General features: G+C 45.0%; 2 long non-coding RNA genes across 2 annotated transcripts; one reads left to right on the forward strand and one right to left on the reverse strand.

The window, feature by feature from the left end:
* Window positions 1–3256: 3256 nt before the first annotated feature.
* Window positions 3257–9379, reverse strand: LOC147649835 (uncharacterized). Its single transcript, XR_015277960.1, has 2 exons — window positions 7213–9379; window positions 3257–6337 (listed from the first exon to the last, which is right to left on the reverse strand). It is a non-coding gene; the product is annotated as an uncharacterized LOC147649835 (long non-coding RNA).
* LOC111937458 (uncharacterized) lies at window positions 9369–14637 on the forward strand. The gene is made up of 2 exons (XR_002868638.2): window positions 9369–9439; window positions 11765–14637. It is a non-coding gene; the product is annotated as an uncharacterized LOC111937458 (long non-coding RNA).
* Window positions 14638–16526: the final 1889 nt, after the last annotated feature.

Genomic DNA, 16526 nt, shown 5'->3' on the forward strand with positions numbered 1-16526 from the left:
GCTGCAGAACCTCTGAGGGGAGGGAACGCTTTACCCTTTCCTCACAGAGGTGAAATGGTACCTGCAAATCCACTGGCACATGGGGAAATTCCTGCAGTGCCCGGGCAGAGGACAGCTGTGATCCACGTGTGGCCACTTTCCACAGAGGTTTTTTTGTGGCGTTTAATTGGGATAAAGACCAGACCCTCTGAATTGATTTTCACTCAACATCTACCCAGATCTGAGAACATTTGTCCTTAGGAGTCGCTTGTACCACCAGCAATCCCCCTCAAGCTTCTTTCTATTCATGGCAACATTTTTAGTGCAAGATTAGGAGCTTCTTTTATTCTGTGTCCTTAGCTCGGAGCCATTCCCAAATTTATGAAATGAAAGAACACAATCCTTAAATTCTGAGAAAATAATGGTTCTGCTCTGCCTCTGAATTCTTTCCTGAGCTTCAGTAAAGAACTTTTGGCCTTATATATATGGTATAAATTTAAAAGTCTAGATAAAGGAATGGGCCACTTTCCTGATGAGGATGTGAGTCCCTACTCCAGAACAGGGATCACACAGATTTCCAAACAATGGGTCATAACCTAAAATGCAAACCCCCCTCGATATGAGAGGATGGCCTGGTTAAAACTCCTCCTGGGGGCACATTCTGGGCTGTGGACGGGACTTTTTCAAATCATGGCCTTGCCACACCAGGAGGATTTCCAGGGACGCTTGGCACGAGCCTTCCCTGTGGATTAGAGGACATTAAGGATGCTCAGCAGTGCCAGGGAGTTATTGGGGTCACCTGAACATTGGAGTCCTCACCTTGTGATCCCCACTGACATTTCTTGCTGTCAGGACCTATCAAATAATTCCAGTTTGCTTTGCTACGAATGGGGCAGCGCCACTTCCACTTTTCCAATGCTTTTTTGGCTTTTCCAATGGATTCAACAGAGCTGGATTGTGCCTGGCTGCAGGAGGCAGCAGGTAGAAGGGGTTTGGTCCTCGTTCTCTGCTCCTGAGGCTGGGGATGGCTGTGGGGATCAATAACCCCTGTGTTTCCAGGCCCTGCTTATTAAAGGTGGTGCATGGAAAAAAAAAAAAAAGAACCGTTCCCTATTTATATCTGGAACTTAATGAAGTGAAATTATCACAGCCGACAGGCGCTGCTGCTGTAATTCAGAGACACAGCTTGGCTTGGAGGGATCTGCAGGCTGTTTTTATTCCAAATAATAAAAAAAAAAAAATGAGTGAAACCTAATCCTCTAATCAGTTCCAATTTACATATTCACGGCTCTTATTTCCAGCCTGCTCGGAGGAAAAAAAAAAAAAAGATAAGTGTTGGAGTCACGAAGCGATTATTTGATTAAGTAATTATTAATCCCAGGGTGCTCTGATTAATTCCCAGCAAGTTAAACAAACGGATTGGAGCTGGGGCTGGTCACCTTCTCACCATTGTCACACACAGGGGGAAAAATCCTGCAGAGATATTTTTACCTGCTCCACACTGAGGAGTTTTGTTCACCGAAGGGTTCCCCTGTACTCCCCAGGGATTAATACCCTGCTAAATGAAGTGTTACACGTTGGAATTTTATCTGTGCCTGACTGCAAGACCAAATGCTGATCTGTGTTTTCAAGCTGGAAACTCCAGGCTGGATCTGCGATCAAGTAGGTTTTTAAATCTTTAAATAAATTTAAAGTAAAAATTAAAAAATAAGAGAACAAAAAAAAAATCCCTCGGAATGTGTGTTTTTAACAACTTTTTACTGACTGCACCGAATCTGTCATGGAGATAATGTCACAGCTGAGAGTCCTTCCGAGCAGGATCTATCCACTCATTTCAACAGAGCTGAGATAAATGCTTCAAAATATCATTTGTCTTCGGAAAAGCCGAAAACACAGAGAGAAAACTAACCTAGAACTGATGTTTTCCAGTTTTTTTATCCTAGCAGGCTAAAACCTCTTGTAGTTGGTTACACAAGGAAACACACAAAACCCTCAAGTGCTGTTCACTAAACCTGCCCTAAAACCAGCCTGTCTCATTCTCTCCATCCCTCCACTTATCCCAAATCCAGAACAAAGGCCAGGAAAACAGGAAGGTGATTTGGAAACCCACAATAAATAAGTTGGAAGCATGTTGCATGAAGGGAAAAGGTGAGAAGCGGACACCAAAACCTCCCTGTGAACATCTTTTTGCCACCAGTGACGTTAATTCATGGCACAGGGATAGGCTGGACTGAAAAACTGAGTTAATTAAATATCTTGGATGTTCTAGAACTGCTGATAAAAACACCCAGTTATTGAGCAGGGACCTTCAGTTGGTGGCTGTGTACAGTCAATTCTGGAAGTCTATTTTTAATTCCTTGTCCTTTATTTTCTTGCTTAATCATACCTTTTCCTCTGATCCCAGGTCCAGATCCACAAGGGATGGAATATTGGGATCAGGACTGGAGAGGGAGCCTGTCTTCAGGAGGATTTAGTCATTAAATACAATATTCTTAATGAACAATTCTTCCTAACGACCCAAGCCTTTCCATCTGCAATAATTCCTAGTGCCAATCTCAAATCTCCTCATTAAAATGAGTTTTTAAATCCCTTTAAAATTTTTGAAGGTGAAAAATGTAAATTGTCTCTGCTGAAGGTGGGTTTGATTTTTTCTGTTTTGGGTTTTGTTATATTTTTAGGGATTTCAGTAAAGAGCTCCCAGCTCAGTTTGAATATTCATCATCCAGCCTTGCAGTGGGATGAAATCCTTGGTCATGGATAAAACTTCCCTAGAGGCTTCAAAAGTACTGAGCAAAGCTCATTTCCTTCTGTGCAGGCCAGTGCATCCCACGGAGGGATGGGAAAACATCAGATTCCCCATGGCTGCAGCAGCCAGGGCTGCAAGGGAAGGAGCAGAGTGACGATGGGAAGTGACACTGCCGTGAGTGACAGACCCCATCCAGCTCTTCCCATCTTCCATGGGCTTGAGAACAGCTCTGCTCTGGAGGCAAGAAAATATTCCGAGGTCTGGGTTGAGGAAGAGGAAAGCTTTTGTCGTGAGTGAAACGGGAAGTTTTGCTTCTCCTCTGTCCCAGTGTTATTGGGATAAAGACAAGAGCTTCTGAATTAGTTTTCACTCAACATCTGTCCACATCTGGGAACATTTATCCTTAGGAGTTGCTTGTACCACCAGCAATCCCTCAAGCTTCTTTTTATTCATGGCTACACTTTTGGTCAGGTCATCTGTGTGGTGTCTCAGCATCTTCTAGCACAGCATTAACCAAAGGCAACCAAAAGCTGCTGCCAGAGCCAGATTTATTCAGCAAAAACTAGCCCAAAGTGCCTTAGAAATGACAATAAAGGCACAGAATCAGCCTTCTTCCTGGAAGATGTTGGTGTTGATTTCTCTTCCTCCCTCCAAATCTTTGGAGCAGCTCTCTGTGGGACTGCTGCCTCTGCCTGAGACTTCATCACCGCATTCCTGAAGGAAATCCTTGGATTCAGGAAGGTTTCAGGGGATGGGGTTTGGGGCAGACTGAAACACACTCTGGAATCTGCAACACCCCAGAGAATGTGTGAGGAGGGCTGTAAGAATGCAACCAACAACCTCACCAGCTTTCAAACCTTTCCAAGTTGAAAAGAAACTACCAGGCCACGTAGAGATCTCCAGAAGGAAAATCAGCACTGAAAATGTGGTTGGATGGTTTTGTTCTGAGACCACGAAATCTTTCTGCTCGTCTGACTCGCTGTCACACTCAGGAGGCGCCATCAAACCCAGGCAAGGATCCTCTGGGCCGATATTTCATCCTGGAAATGAAAGGCAAATCAGGGGGCAGTTCAAAAGCTTTTCCAGGAGATCTGGAATATTGGCTGCCTGCTCCAAGCCCAGCCTGGCCCAGCCCCAGGGCTGTGTCATCCCAGCCATACGTGTCCCACGCTGGCTGGGACCACCCAGCATCTCCTGCAGCTCTCCAAATGCAAAACTTCCTTTCTTTAGCAGCTGAAAAGTTGGTTTTCAAGTTATTATCCAGCAATGGCTGCCTCGATTTATTCAGTACAAACTCCTCTGTGTTTGATAAGCAAAGGTGGCCAAATAACACAGATATTGGCTGGTAAATATTTTCCCAAAGAGGAACATGGAGCACCGTGTGTTTTGTTAACCACTGGGTCAGATAATTGAGTGTTCAACAACATTTGAAAGCCCTGTGAGTTTTTAAGTAAACTCTAGCGCTGAGATAAGCCTTGGAAAATGCAGGTAGAACAACCAGTACTCACAGAAGTGATAAAAGGATCGAAAATTTCACCAAAACTGGGATGTGATCCCCTAAAGTCTCATGGAATAACACTGAGCCACAGAAGGATGAGACAAAGCCAAGGAGCTGGGCACAGGTACTGCCCCATCCCAGCGTGTACCACCTCGGGATGAGATCATGGGAGCTGCAGGCCTTGAGAAATCAGATGAGCAAAGATCTATATTTGTCTGGTGCCCCAGGATGAGCAGAGCTGGGAGGGTCCTTTCAGCCCAGTCCCAAAGTAACGTGTGTGCTGCTTTAACCTTTTTGAGTTTCAAACCACCTCCTACCTAATGGACCAAAAAAGAACAAGTAATAATCTGAGAGGGCGGGAGAGAAAATCTGTCAGCCTGAGTCAGACTATTGGACCATCAAGCCCAGCATCCTGTCTCCGAAACGCCGTCAGTATCTGACACTTCAGGCTTAGTTGGGATAATAAAACATTTTCCTCAACCTTATGTAACATCTCGGCCTGGCAAAGAGAAGGTTTAAACATTGATTGCTTTCCACTCCCCTCTGTCCCATGAATGTGAACCTGACTCTTTTCCAAAATGAACAACTCTGATGAGCTGGAATTGGTTTCTGGGCAGGATGGGAAAAGCTCCTCTCTCGTTACTCATTCCTGGAGAGATCCACTAAACCTTTGCCTCCTAAAAGGGGCACTCGAATGAGGAGACAAACGTCCCTCCACAGAGTTCTGGGTGCCCACGGCCACCTTTTCATGGGAGCTGGAAACGCACGTCACAAGACTTCATGTCTAGTCACTTTATTTTTCCCCATCATGTCTACTTCCTTTATTTTTGTATTTGTTTAAGCTCTCCATTAGTTTATTAGCTTGACAGCAGCCCAGTTAATTAGCCCGTCCTCCCTCCCCCAGCCCAAGCCCGCGAGGCTCCCCAAATGCACACAAAATTTAGTGCTGCTGCTGCTGCTGCTGCTGGGGCACTTCTCAAAACAAATAAAAGATTTGCAAAGCCAGCCACCAAGCATCCAACATAATTAAAGTGCATTTGTTACTTTTTGGGCCCTCGCACACAATCGGGGCCTTGTGCAGAACGAGCACTCCCCAAATCAGGCTGTTTTTCTTTCGGAGGGAAGAGTGCCAGGAGTCTCCCCAGCCCAGGTAACATAAGATCCCAAGGAGCAGCAAATGGACAGTGGCAGCCAGAGTGAATGGACTGTGGGGAGATCTATATGAAGGCGAGTATCTATAGATATATGCAAACATGCACAGACAGGGCGCTATAGTTCTTCAGGGGGGAAAAAAAAAAAGATTTTAAAAAAAAAAGCAGTGGAAAGGCTCCCAGAAATGACTGCTCCGTGCACAGGTATGTAAATGACTCTGGAGTCTCGCTGTCCACCACCTCAATCAATTACAAGGTTATTCAAGATAAAACAAACACCATTTCAATTAACTGCATATACAGCAGTGGTTAGAGGCACACGCAGGGAGGAGGAAGTGGGAGGAATTTTTGGAAAATGGAACTTTTTTCCTGCTGCTTCTGGAGATATGCACAAATAGAGGTTGCCTTGAGGTGCTGCGAGTAGAGCCGTGAATGGTCTTAAAAACTCCCAACCTAAAGCTGTCATGGTCTGAACTGAAAGCAAAATGAGGGGACAAAAATAAAACCAAGAAAGAGTGAAGGAACATTTAAACATCTGTTTAGTTTGTGCTGGCTCAGAACAACCATTTGCAAGAGTCAGCGGGAGCAGAAATTGGACGAGATGCTCGAGGAGTGAGCACTGGTTTTGTTGGAGACAGGATGCAGAGAAGCCCCTCAGCAGTTCTGAGCAGCAGCTCTGTGTGAGTGCAGCCCCCTGATCCCAATTCCCAGCAGGATTCCCAGACTGGGAATGCTGAGAACACAGCTGGGTGACAGAATCTGACAACAACCTACAAATTCAGTAGTGGCTTGAGAAGCCAGGGCAGGAATGATGACAGGGACTGGGCAAACATCACCAGGGATGGTTTTCCACCTGTGCCACAGATTTTTGCCTAACGCTGAGCAAACCTTTCTACCTCCTCTCTTCATTTTTCACGCTTCTGTGCAAAAGTTCCTGGTCAAGAGGCCTTGCCCACTGCTCACCTGCAATCAAGACAATATTCAACAGGAGTTTTAGAGATTTTTCTACTTCTTTGGCTGATGCAATAAAACTAAAGACCAACTGGCTTTTTTGGGGGAAAAAAAAAAATTATTAATCAAATATTTCTGGATGAAATACACCCAGACCAGGAGATAGGACCAAAATTTATAGCCACACCACCATAAATCACCATCCAGTCTCCTGCAGCTACACTCGTGGTCATAAGCAATAAATTTACTGCAGTTGCCCAGTTTTCCTCGGTGACTTCAGCCACAAAAGCCGACTGTGAGCGTGCTGCTGAGAAGAACAAGCAAAAGCAGGTGTATTTGAAACACCCTCACGTTAGTTTTGGTGACCCCCATTTGCAGTGGATTGGGATCTGTCACACTTCCATGTGTCCTTTCACATCTCTGATTTATATTTGTGACAGAGCAGAAACACTGAGTTTGTCATTTATTGTGGTTCTGCCTAATGGGCAGGAGCTTCTTGGGGGCAAACTCCACACTTAATCCATGGAAACCTTCTCTTTGCTGGCTACAAGAACTAAATAAAATCTTAAATTTGGGGAGGAATCAAACCCAGCACTTATTCTATAATGATTCCAACCTCAAACCCTTGACATTTAAAGAGAAAGATGAGGTCCAAATGGCCTTGTTTCAATGCCCAATTAAATTCAGAAAAATCAACTCTTCCTGAGCCTTCTTCCCATTGCAAAAATGTTTTTTCCTCTCCTCTGCTCACTCGCTGCCAAGGGCCACCCTAAACACGCAGAGATCCCTGCTGAGCTCGGACACAGCGCTGGGCTTTTTGTGTATTTCCCAGGACTATTAACAGAGTAATATAATGAGAAATGAACTGAGGTTAAAGAATTCAGTACCTCGTGTATTTTCACTGAAAACACTGGCTGCATCAGGGGACCTGCCAAGAGGAGAGTTTAATATCGTATGAAAAGGAAGAATTTTCATAATGACACTTGGCAGGGGCTGCATCCCCCCCATGAATGGAGCTGCTGGGGCTTTCTCTCCTCCTCTCTCCGATTCTCCCTCTCCCCACAGCCCAAGGGCAGCACAAGGGATTTTCATTTTTAAGGGAACCACTGGAACCAAGCTTTGGGCAGCTCTTCACGGGGTGAGGAACTCACATTTGCCTATATTTAAGCACCTCAGTTCAGGAGGTATTTTGGGAAAGAAACTTTCAGGCTATGCAGTATCTTTCCAGTCAAAAGGTAAAAGGAAGACCCAGAATGCTCAGAATTTCCTAAATTGCCTAAAAATTTGGTTCCATGCAAATCTTTCTCCTCATTTTCCAGATCTAGATGGTGGGCCAAAACAACTACTTCCTTTGTAAATCACTTTGAGACTTTTTTATAAAAATTATGCAGGAAGAATTGCCTGAGCCACTAAAACCCTTGCAGCTCCAAAGAAACCAGATTCAGGATAAAGCAAATCCCACATTTTGCCTTCCATCCTTTTATAACTGGTGACTCTCCCTGAATTTCCTAATTCCAATTGTATTCACACCAGCACTCCAATAGCGCTCGGTGGTTTATGCTCTCTCACAGTGCTGCTTGTTCCCTTTTTTCTCATTCCCATCTATTTGGAAATGTCGTGCCATGAAAAAAAAAATAAAGAGCAAATAAAACAGAAATGAATTCCTGAACAGGGATAATAATGTTCTGTACAACAGAGATCAAACCTCTTTAATAAATTGTTGTACTGTGCAGCTGATGCTGGTTCTCAGCGCAAAGCTCAGGCTCCAGCAGAAATTGGCCCCAACAATGGACTGGTTTCAAACAGTTTTATCATTTTTACTAAAACTTTGGAATCCAAACTTTGACTCCAATCAAACCACAACCTGACAGGCTGGCCTAGCACAGTTGTAGGTGGAACAAACACAACAAAACTCTCATCTGAGAAAGGCCAAACATCAGGGAAAACAATTCCTTGCGGAGGGATGGAAGAGCGGTGGCGGAATTCTGCTGGTTCCAGGTGACGTGTGCGAATGAAAACAATCCCACGGAGATTTGGGGGGCTCCACATCCACCCTCGGGGAGTCACTCCAGCCCTGCAGCAATAAAACCCAGCACAGGGAGCTCATTTTCCCTCAGACTCCGCGTATAAAGTCAGCAGAAAAATACCCTGCAATGAGCATTACAGAATGTAACTCTCCTTTGGAGGTGACGGCAGGGCCTTCATTTGCAAGTGATAAATGTCACTGCTCTTCCATCTGCAGCCTTTTAAAATCATTTTGAGGGATGTAATGAGGCTTCACAGCCTTGGAGGGACGGGCAGGGGACAGCGGAGCCATTTGAGCTTTAGTGAGTGTGTCACGGGGGAGTTGTCCTTTCTTTTTTTTCCCCTTTTTTTTTCCCAAAATGAGGTGCCCCAGGGGAAAGTCAGCAGCTCGAAGCAGCCCCACCTGAGTGTGTCTTGGGAGGAAGCCTACTGCCTCATATTTTTTAAAAGGGGAAAAAAAAAATTATAATAATAGAGCCGAGCCAAAAATATCAAGCAGTTCATAGCTGTGAAAAAGCCAGGGAAAGCTGAGTCGCCGCCGGCCAGTGTTGTTCTTCCAAATAAGCTGACCACCCTCCCTTCATAACATTTTATTTATTAAAGCAAAATTGGCCCACTGGAATAAAATTATGCGCTATTCATATACATATGTGTATCTATGAATGTATGGTTATTAATGACTGTGTTTCCATACAGCCACAAAGTCCCTATAGATTTATTTTTTGGGGGGGTGAGCTACTGAACTCGTTAGTGAGGGAAAAATTTAAACGGTGTGGACGGGACGGAGCATCAATTCAGTTACAGCTCAGTTGTAGCTGTTATAATTCAGCTATAACTCGATTATAACTCAGGTATAACTCGTTTATAATTCAGGTATAACTGGTTTTAAGTGTTGTAATTCACATTTAATTCGCTGGAACTCAGCGCAGGCCGCGGGGCCGATCTTGCACGCCGTTGCCGTGGCAACAGCGAGCTCGCCTCCCATTGGTCGGTGAGCGGCGCAGCAGCCAATCAGCGGCCGGCGTTTCCCCGCCGGGAAGATGGCGGCGGCGAGGCGCGGGCGGTCGGAGCAGCGGGGCCGCGAGCGGGGTTGGTTTTAAGGAATAAAATCAGTGGGAATTACTCCATCCCTGAGTAACTCCGGCCTTAACCAGGCCTTCCAAGCACCCTTCTCACGCATCAAATAATCCTCAGGGGCCTTCTGGTTTAGCATGCACAGAAACAGCCTCCTAAATAGCGGCATAAATTGAGCAAGCGCTGTAGAGGCTCAGAGCAGCACCTTCGCTGTATTCTTCTATTTACCTTTTATTTTAATCCGCACTGTTTTAATTCCCATTTTAAAGTCCCCCGTATTTACCTGCAGTACAGTGTAGACAGCTAATGAAATAGTAAAAGCCCAGTGGGTTTTCACAAGAAGGTCAACAAAAAGAGAATCAGAAATAAATGGATTTAGGAAGCGGATGGGTGCTGAGCGTGCCACAGGCAGGGTATCCCGGCTTTATCAGGAATATTCCTGTCATTCCTAAAATCCCTACAGGAATCACCCCCTTCTTCTGAGGACTGGGAAGGACCAGCAGGTCACATTTCCAAAATGTGCTTAAAGATGCAGTCAGATCCCAAAGGGGTTTTTCCAGACAGTTCATAAAACCAACTTGTGAGTCACCACTGGAAGCTAATGGGAGTAAGGCCTGGAACTTATCTAGGTGCTTTTAATAAATCCTACTCTTTCCATATCGACATGATTAAATGCATAATGTGCTTTTTTTAACCGTGACCCAGTGTTTATCCAGTGCCAAGAGCAGCAAGCTGAGCACTAAAATACTCCCTACTTCTGGAAAATAGTGCCTGCTCTGGAGAATCCAAAATATTAACGAGCAGGTAATTGTGCAGTCAGATGGAGACAGAAATGAAGCTTCTCCCTCGGCACCTCACAGCAGGGTTTTGTCTTTTCATTTATGGGCAGATCCTAAATTTCAGAAGTTACTTCTGAGTTATCAAGACCAGATTTTCAGCTTATTTTTGTTTCTCCCAGTGAACATCTCCAGAGCTGTTGAGTTTTACACGAAACACGCTCCTGACTGACAGCAGTGATTTTTCTGTTAATGTTGTTTATTTATCATTCTTCTACAGATGCAGTTGGATAAAAATCCTTTTTGTTCAGGACCAGGGAAATCTCCTCGTACACTGACTAAAACACAGTCAATGATATTGAAATTATAAAATTCAGAGCCAGAAGGAAATTAAATATGTGTTGTAAATGAGTTGGACTTCTCACGCTCTACCTGGGTTTGGATATTTGCCTGATGTGTTCCTAAAAGTTCAAAACATTTAGGAATGTGTCTTAATGATGCCTCCAGGTATCTTCTGTGATATTGTGACGTGGAGCTTCTCAATGTTCCTCCTCTGTGACACTGAGCAGCTCTTCAGGAACTCCAAACTCGAGCCTGGAGCAAACTTAAATTGCTCTGAAGTGCCCCCCTTCAGCTTAAATAGCTTAGAACTAAATTTGTATTTTAAGAAAATGGAAGAAATCGGCGCTGTTGTTTTTCCTGAGGTGTTTTCTGCTTTTATTTGGGAACTTTAAATGGGGGATTTAGCGTGGAACCGCTGTGTTGGCTCCATGCTGCATTCCTGGGGGATAACTGGGATCAGGAAGTGGCTGCATCATAAAAAGAGTTGAGCAATACCATGTGGTGGAATTTTGGGTGACAAGAGTATTCCCTGAACATTTCAGAAGCTGGACACAGAGGAAGAATCCAGGCCCAAAAATAAAAGTTTCCTTACCTGAGCTGAGCATTTTTCACTCTCAGATGAAAGTCGTTGCATCAAACTCGATGGAGACACAGTTGATATTCCATAAGTGGCCAGGAGAGGAAATCCCAGTTTAAATGAGTCACCATTTTTGTGCAAATATTAACTTTGGCTGATAGACTTTTCTGCTGATATCTCTTTTCCAGATCTGTCTCACAGTACATTGTCTTGGCTCTATTGAGCTGGAGCCTTTGGTTCTTTGAATAACTTTCCTTTTTCACTTTTTTATCTATTTATTATATCTGAAAGGTAAAGAAAACACAATTTTCCCCATGATTCCGCTTCTAGCAATGCAGTATTAAATTCTGCACCAGTGGAAAACTTTGATTTAATAATGGCAAAAAGCACAATGCTGAGGATTTGGGCTTCTGTGCTAAAACGAGTGGAAAATCCAAGAATCTGGCAAGCCCTGCTTCCCAGGATCTCCCTGCCCTTCCATCCCCATGCTCCCACTGGTTTATTTTAGAAATAAGAAGAATTTATTCTAATAATTTCAAATTTGTTTTGAATTTATGAGAATTCTTTAGAATTTAGCTTGTGTAGAAACATTGCATGGGCACTGGAATTAACACTTAATTTTGAAAAAATCTTCATATTCCCCAGCAAAACATTCTTCAAGGTTGCACCCACCAGCTGTTCAGAATTAATTACAGATGATGAGAAGAGAGGAAATTAATTAAATATTGCTCATGCCTGGTTCCTGATCTTACAAACCTCAACAGCTGCAGTGGAGGAACACGGGAACGCAGAGCTGGAATCCACAACTCCAGGTGTCTGGAGGAGATACAGAATTTTGAGCATTTGAAGCTGGGGCTGTTAAACACATGGAAATTGAAATAAATCCCTTTTTAACTTATTCTTTATTGCTCTCTTTTTGTTGTGTGGGTATTCAAGGTGATAAAGGACATTTATCTTCCCAGGGTCCACTGCTCCCATGGCATTCCCTGTGCTCCTCTCAGACCTGCAGACAGAACACAAAATTAACTTTTCCAAGCAGTATTTTTGGGAGGGTGGCTATAAATAACCCAGGTTTGGACAATGTACCAGGGCTGACACCCTCAGCCTTGCAAATTGTGCCCCAGGATCATCCGTGGCCACAAGTGGGCAGGAGTTGGGATTCGGCATCCCACAGGGACATATTTTCTTCCTGACCTCAACCTTTGTGTCCCTTGTGGTGGCAGCTTCCCCTGCAGGCTGGCAGCTGGGCCCTGGGGACACTGGAAATAGCCAACATTTATTTCTTTTATTTCATTTATTCCATTTATTTCACCCGTTCTGTCCTTCCTTTAAAATGCACTGCCCAGATAAGGGCCAGCCAGCATGGAAGGGAACTGGGAAAGGTTCCACGAGCAGATTAACTGAGGGAGGAAGAATTCCAGGGCATCATCTGGGAGCTCTGTCTTGTTTTGCTGCTTTGTTTGACATTGTCAAGTTTGTGCCGTTTAATTTTGGGTCCTTGTTTCATCTTATTTTTGGACTTCGGGGCTGTTGCAGAGTTACTGAGTCCCTTTAGCACTTATCTTATCTGGGTTTCCTCATTTCCACTATTAGGTGATGTCTGACACCTTTTGGGTCCAATCTGGTTGTCTGGACATGCAGTGAGTCACTCCCCCAGCATTTTCCGACCTCCCCTCACCCCTGCTTTGAGGGGAAACTCTTTTCATCAGGTTATCCCAGCCCTTTGATGGCTACAGCCACATCTGGATGAGGGTTAAGATGGAAATCTTACAGAAAAGTAAAAAAGGTGTTCTGGTCATTCTTCAGGAGGGAATGAAGTTGGAGGATGTGGGAGGTACTCTGGATGTTTTCAGATTGTTGGGAGTAGTTCTGTGTTGTGCAGCAAAACCTGGTGCTCTGGGTGCTGCTCACTGCCTGCAGAGCAAGGGAATGAGCCCAAATATTAAACAAAGAGCTGTGACAGCAGGAGGACACAAACGCTCTCATTTCACCCGTATCTATCTGCTCTGATTGATTCCTGATGATGCTTTTCTCAGCCCCGAGGCCCTGGACACTCAATTTCCACCTCACTTTCTGCTCTCCAGCATCCCAGAAGAGCCGAGTGATGCGAGCTGGGCCCGGGTTATCACCGATTATTGCTCAGCAGTGGCTTTGATCCACCGCGGGCTGATCCCATCGCAGCCGGGGTTGTAATTGCATTCCAATGGGTATCCCTAATTCCCCCGGAGTGCGGACAGCAATCCTCTGAAGTCAGGCTGCTTCCTCTGCATTGGGACTGCTGGCGGGTGCCCAGTGTTTACCGACTCCTCTGAGTCATTTGCCAGTGTGATGCTTGGCTAAAAAAAAAAATTGTTTCCAAGAGCCCTATCATCATTAATCATTAATTAATGCGATTGCCCATGGTTGGAGCTGAGCAGGTGCCTCGGGCCGGACGGGAAGAGCCTGTGGCACACAGAAGGTCTGGGCTGTCCCCATCCCATCCCTGCCGGGTGATCCAAGTCACTCAGCAGTGGCAGGACCTGGCATTTTTCCCTGCCCAGAGGAGTTTGCCATCTGAAGAAGCACTGCTTTCTTCATCCTGCCTCTCCAGCCGTTCCCACGTCAGTCAGCGGGATGAATTCCCATCTTGCTTTTATTGAAATGGAAATGAAGGCGCTCAGGACTTCACCTAACCTGCTGAGGGAAGCTGGATTGCAGGGAGCATGCCAGGGATGAGTTCAGGGCTCTGTTCTTCCAGCTTCCACCCTTGAAATGTGCTGGAATTACGGTTTGGGTATTGAAACAAGGAGAAAAAAGGGATTTGAGGGGGCTGACAAATGCCAGCACTCAAATCTTGAGGTATAATGCCAGAGTGGGGAGAAGTGGGGGCAAGAAATCAGTGAGGGAAGGGGTGGGTGGTTCAAAGGAGGACCTAAACCAGAGCTGCACATCTGGCTGAGGTGAAGGATCCAAACCAGAGCTGCACATCTGGCTGAGGTGAAGGATCCAAATCAGAGCTGCACATCTGGCTGAGGTGAAGGATCCAAATCAGAGCTGCACATCTGGCTGAGGTGAAGGATCCAAATCAGAGCTGCACATCTGGCTGAGGTGAAGGATCCAAATCAGAGCTGCACATCTGGCTGAGGTGAAGGATCCAAATCAGAGCTGCACATCTGGCTGAGGTGAAGGATCCAAATCAGAGCTGCACATCTGGCTGAGGTGAAGGTAAAGGATCCAAATCAGAGCTGCACATCTGGCTGAGGTGAAGGATCCCCCAAACGCTGCTGCCAGGACTTGCTGGTGGCTCTGTCACACCTGAGGAAGCCTTTGGGATGTGAGTAACAGCTCCCAGGTTCCTCGATGAGACCTGCAAAGTGCTCAATTAAAATATGATTGGTTTACTGGGGGAAAGACAATTAGGAATGAGTTGATGGATGACTTGCTGCTGCTGGATTTGAGAGCCCTGTGTTCTGAAGTCCCTCCCAACATTTCTCACTTAGCTGTTAGACCAGAAATAAAAGTTTTTGCATTAAAAAGCACTTTCATAAATCATCTCCATTTTGTTTATTAAGCAAAAAGAAAATAATGCTAGAAATATTCATCATGTCAGCCTTTTAAAACATTTTTATCCCAATACTCAGGGTGATAAAAACATCTTCTGGAGCAAAAGAAAGAGCAAGAGAGTGATGGGAGTCTTTAGTTCCCATAAATTTAATTGCTATAAAGTCTGGACACCCTGGGCGGATGCCTTGGCTCAAAAAGGACCTCCTGGCTCCTCCTTTTTGTCTTGGTTTTTAATTGGAGCCAGGAGCAGGAGCCCAGCATTTGCCAGGTGAATGCAAGCTGTGCCCTGGCAGGACGCCTGCAGAGCCATTACTGGTTTGGAGATTAAAACAAGGACAGGGAAAGGGGTGGAGAGGGAGGAGAAGGAAACCCGAGAGAGAATAGCAAAACACTTTGTTCTAATTCAGGTGAAAAAGTTCATCTGGGTGTCCTCACAGAGCGTCTGCCACGTACAGGGTGGAGGAGGAACAAATTCCTTTTGGGCATGTGTTATATTCCCGAATTACCCCGGTGTGCCAGGCTCTAGGAGCAGCCTCAGGCTGCTGCCTGCTCAGACATCATTCCAGGGGGGAGCTCTGGGAGCAGCTCGGACACAGGGCTGATTTTTGGGTGCTGTTTGTGGTGTTGGGACTGAACCACTGCAGCTTCGGCTGTGTTTGATCCCTGCCTCTCTTTCCTCAGCCTTGAAATGTTCACGATCCTGATCAGAGCACGAGGAACTGAGCGCTTTCAGCTCCTGCCTGGCAAAGCCCTGGCAAACAGAGCCTCTGAGCCCATTTTCCTCTCCTGGTGGGGTTTTACTTCTAATGGATTTCACAGCCAAATCCCACAGAATCACAGAATGGTGGAATGGTTTGGGTTGGGAAATCTCATCTCATTCCACCCCTTGCCATGGCAGGGACACCTTCCCCTATCCCAGGCTGCTCCAATCCTCATCCTTCAACACTTCCAGGGATGGGGCAGCCACAACCTCTTCTATTCTTTACACATCCACACGTTCTCTTCCTTTAGGCAATTAATTCCTGTTATTAAACCCCTTAATTCCCAGATTTTCCTGCACTCAGTGCTTGGTCACTGATGGCAAAATCAGCCTTGCACCAAATCCCCCTGAAAATCACCATTACCGCTCCCACAGAACCTGTCTGCTGGGCCAAATCCAGAGAATTTTCTGATACAAAATAATCTCTTTGCAAAATCAAAACTGCTCCTGGAGCCTGCCACGGTTTTGCCAGAGAAATTCAACTCATCGGTGGGGAAATGGAACTGACAGCATCCTGCCTGCCCACCTGGAAGCCTCACAATGGAATTTTTTTTTTTTCCTGTCTATTGAAGGAAAAAAAACCCTGAAATAAAATATTTCTTTAAATTTTCAAACAAACAAATAAAAACTTAACAGAATTTGGAAATCCCTGCATGCAAATGAATTTATATCAGGGTTGTTGCTGTCGTTTTATTGGGTTTTTTGTCCCTGTCAGAATAATTTCCATCATTAGTTTATAATGGGGTTTTTTTTGTTTCTTTTCTTTTTTTTCTGGAGAGAAAATTCCATTTTCAGACAAGTTTTGGACTAATGAATTGAAACGAACTGGGAACACAAGGTAAGGAGCAGAGAGAGCAGGGAAGGAGTCACAGGATATGCTTGACCTGGGAAAAATTAGTTCACCTATTTGACAAAAATTATCTTTTGGCTGAGCCAGAGCCATTTTCCTGTGGAATAGAGTTGGTTTCTAATTGATTACACGCAGAGGCCACTCAGATGTCTGAAAGGCAACGCTTGGACATTTTTATTCTTTCTTTTATTGAAGAGATCCCAAGTTCAAACCAAACAATTTTTTGAGCTGCCATGTTTCCCATTATGTTGGTA

This window comes from Cyanistes caeruleus, chromosome 19 (genome assembly GCF_971803275.1).
Source record: "Cyanistes caeruleus chromosome 19, bCyaCae1.hap1.1, whole genome shotgun sequence".
Taxonomy (NCBI): Eukaryota; Metazoa; Chordata; class Aves; order Passeriformes; family Paridae; genus Cyanistes; species Cyanistes caeruleus.